Here is a 4,169-nt window from a genome sequence, read left to right on the forward strand (position 1 = left end):
GGAGGTTGCCATGAGCTGAAATTGCACCACTGCAGTCCAGCCTGGGTGACAGAGCAAGACTCCATCTCAAAAAAAACAAAATAAAAAAATAAATACTATACTATTTATACTGTACTGTACTATATTATACTACAGTTGATCCTTGAACAAGGCAGGGTTGGGGGGCTGACCCCTTGTGGAGTAGAAAATCCAAGTATAACTTTTGGTTCCTCCAAAACTTAACTACTAATGGCCTCATGTTGACTGGAAGCCTTACTGATAAGATAAATAGTCGATTAACACCTATTTTGTATGTTATATGTATTATAAACTATATTCTTACAATAAAGTAAGCTAGAGAGAAAATGTTATCAAAATCATAAGGAAGAGAAAATGTTTTTATAATTCATGAAGTGGAAGTGGATGGTCATAGGGGCTTCATCCTGGTCATCTTCACTCTGAGTAGGCTGAGGAGGAGGACGAAAGAGAGGGATTGGTCTTACTGTGTCTGGGGTGGCAGAGGTGGAAGAAAATCTAAGTGAATCTCCACAGTTCAAACCTATGTTGTTCAAGGGTCAACTGCAAACTATGAGATAGAATACCACTGGGAGATTTCACAAAGCCATGCTCATGAGCCTTTGGCACAGGGAGGCAGTCTTTCGTTCATAGTCAGACTCCTGTTCATTTTAGTGTTAGGTCTGTGCAAAAGGAATGACATAAACTGCAATGACTTTTGCACCAACCTAATCGTAAATAATAATAATGCTGACTTGCTCCCTGATCATGGTCAATCATTGCACTAATCAAAATGGGTGTTCATCTAAAAGCTGTGGAGATAAAGGGACATGAAAATCTCACATTTATGCACAACTGAGTGGCCATTAGCCTTTTAGCATAAGGGAGCTTTTAGAATTAAAATAATTTATTTTTGTCATGTAATGACATTTTGGTCAATGGGACCTTTACATTTTAGGAAAAGAGAATATGTTGCCTTTTCAAAAATTGTCTTTCAACACCTGCATTATACCTGTCAAGTATTTCCACTTTGTTTCTGTTCACTTAAAAAAATCAAAAATTTATAAATTTGAAAAAGGAGACTTTATTTCTTACAAAGGATTCCAGTCTGCAAGGTGGCCATCCTGCAGGCTGGGGAGTGCAGCTTCCTGTAAAGACCTGGACACAGGCACTTTGAAGGAGGAGGTGTTAGAGTAGGAGCTTTATGCTGAATATGGCTAAATATACACATTCAATAGGCTATAGGAAGATTTATGAATATTTTTGAAGGTAGTCCTGACACATACCTATTGAACAAATGTGCATGTAACATACAACCCATGTTCACCCTGGGGTGGAGACTTAACAGTTCAATGTATTACAGTTAGACCCTATATGCAAAAGGGACACAAAGGCACTCAAGTGAAGAGCCTCTGTAAACTGACCAGGACTGGTCCAGAATTGATGGTCTTATCAAGAGAAGGTTACTAAAATCACTCTCTTGTCCAGTCAAAGCTATAGTTATGGCTGGTGGAATAGGGGCCAGGGGTTGGTTACTCAGTGTCTGATGGTCGGTGAGCTGCAATTTTTTTTTTTTTTTTAAGACAGGGTCTGGCTGTGTCACCCAGGCTGGAATGCAGTGGTTGCTAACTGCCCTCCATCTCCCGGGCTCATGCTGTCCTCCCACCTCAGCCTCCCAAGTAACTGGGACCATAGGCATGCACCACTACGTCCAGCTAGTTTTTATATTTTTAAAAGAGATGGGATTTTGCCATGTTGCTGAGACTGGTTTCAAACTTCTGGAGTCAAAGCCATCTACCCCCTTGACCTCCCAGAGTGCTGGGATTACAGGCGTGAACCACCGCGCCAGCCTCAAATTGTTTTAACATCATTTATCTCGAGACCAGTGCTTGTTTAGTTGAAAGAGAAAAAGAAAAACCTTGTGGCAGCACACAGTATATTCTCTAAGCGCAGGGGTGTGTGACTTCACTGTGGTCCTAGAATGGCCTTAGGTACTGTTTGTAATTTGGTCTCTTAGGGCCATAAAGAATCTGTTCTGTCTTACGATCTCTATTTCAGCATTAACGCTGGTCAGTTGTGTCTAAACCCCAAAAGGAGGAGGAATAACAAGGTGTGTCTGGCCTCTTGTCCCATCATGACTGGGAACTCAGTTTTTAAGGTTTCTCTGGGGTCCCCTTGACCAAGAGGGGGGTCAGTTCAGTCAGTCTGGGGGCTTAGAACTTTATTTTTAGTTTACATCTCCAAATATATTATACTAGGTTGCTTATTTTTAAAGCTTTAGTCAAACCTTTTTTACTTCAGAAAATTTACTTGTTTAAACTTTGGTAATTTGTACATTGGTCATTATCACAGGCTTTTGGACAATATTTAAACATTTTGATTTATAAATCATTAGACTTTCCTGTATAGAGCAGTTGAAAAAAATAGCAAAGGCCTCATCTGACAAACAGGGGCTCACAAACGAACAGTTTACCAGCACAACTTGCCCTGTTTCCATATCAGGTCCTGATCTTTGCCAGCCATTGTATGACTTTGTTTAAAGAGACGAGGAAGTCATCTGTGGAGAGGGCCTCGGGCCCCTAAGTCTCCCCCTCTGTCTGTGTGAGAACAGACATCCAGGAGGTGAGAGCTCGTACTCTGCTGTTGTCAAATGTAGGGTTTAAGACCAAGAAGCAGGTTGCTGGAGAGCAGACAGAGGTGAGAAGGCACCATCTGCTGCCTCACAGAGAAACTAATATTCATGGTCATTGAAATGGTTCCCAATAGAGCTGAGGTTCCTAAGTGGAAGCCATGGAGTACCTGCCCTGGAATCCCCTCCTGAGTCTGCTAAAAATAGATTCCTGGGTTTAAGACAGGTTCTCAAAAAACAGATTCCTGAGACCACTACTGGGAGAACCCACCCCCAATATTTCAACATAGATTGAATTACAATCAATTCATACAGTTAACACAATTATCATAGTGGTCCTGAGGTGATGTACATCCTCAGCTTACGAAGATAACAGGATTAAGAGATTAAAGACAGGCATAAGAAATTATAAAAGTATTATTTGGGAATGGATAAATGTCCATATGAAGATGAAATCTTCACAATTTATGTTCCTTTGCCATGGCTCCAGCTGGTCCCTCCGTTCAGGGTCCCTGACTTCCCGCAGCAGACCACACCCTAGGTCTACTGATTCAGACTCTCTGAGGATGGCACCCTGGAATCAACATTTTAAGCAAGCTCCCAGGTGCTTCTGATGCTCACTGAAGTATGATTTCCACTCTGTAAAGGGAAAAGCTGCCTGGGACCCAATAGGCCCACCCTTGGTTTGAATGGCAGACAAGTGCAGGTGGGAGCACGTGGGAGCCCAGGGCCTGCCTCCCCTCAGCTGCTCCAATACTTTGGCTGATTAGCCAGACCTTGTCTGACATGCCAGGAGCCACTTCCTCTTTCTTAGAAACGGGCCAATCTGGAAAACAGGGATTATCAGAATTTTTGGCATTTCCTGATTTGAACTCAAAATCGTAGGAGAAAAGTCTATTTCATTTTAGCAGAAAGATTTTCAGTTTAGAGCAAGGAGAAGTAAAGACCCGTGCCTTAAATAAATAAATAACCCCCCATGATAATATCACACAATTTTATCAGTTTGGGTGTGATTATACCTAAATACAAAGAGTTGAATAGGGCTGGGCATGGTGGTGCACGCCTATAATCCCAGCACTTTGGGAGGCCAAGGCAGGTGGATCCCCTGAACCCAGGAGTTTGAGACCAGCCAGGGCAACTTGGCAAAACCCTATCTTACAAAAAATACAAAAATGAGCTGGGTGTGGTGGCGTGTGCCTGTAGCCCCAGCTACCTGGGAGGTCAAGGTGGGAGGATCCCTTGAGCCCAGGAGGTGGAGGCTGCAGTGAGCCAGATGGCATTACTGCACTCCAGCCTGGGTAATAATAAAGCAGGACCCCATCTAAAAAACAAAAAAAAAAAGAGAGAGAGATGACCTCTTACTGACCTTTTATCCCTAATTCCCTTATATCTACGAGTCTATGTTAATTATTCAAGAATTGTTGGCCGGGCGCAGTGGCTAATGCCTGTAATCGCAGCACTTTGGGAGGCCAAGGCAGGCAGATCATTTGAGGTCAGGAGTTTGAGATCAGCCTGGCCAACATGATGAAACCCTGTCTCTATTAAA

At 42.7% G+C, this 4,169-nt stretch overlaps 1 protein-coding gene across 2 annotated transcripts in view; it reads left to right on the forward strand.

The window, feature by feature from the left end:
* The window catches only part of GABRR2 (gamma-aminobutyric acid (GABA) A receptor, rho 2), a 69,909-nt gene that overhangs the window by 63,093 nt on the left and 2,647 nt on the right, over window positions 1-4,169 (forward strand). The gene's annotated exons all lie outside the window — the stretch shown is intronic.

This window comes from Mandrillus leucophaeus, unplaced genomic scaffold (genome assembly GCF_000951045.1).
Source record: "Mandrillus leucophaeus isolate KB7577 unplaced genomic scaffold, Mleu.le_1.0 Scaffold268, whole genome shotgun sequence".
In the NCBI taxonomy this organism is placed as follows: domain Eukaryota; kingdom Metazoa; phylum Chordata; class Mammalia; order Primates; family Cercopithecidae; genus Mandrillus; species Mandrillus leucophaeus.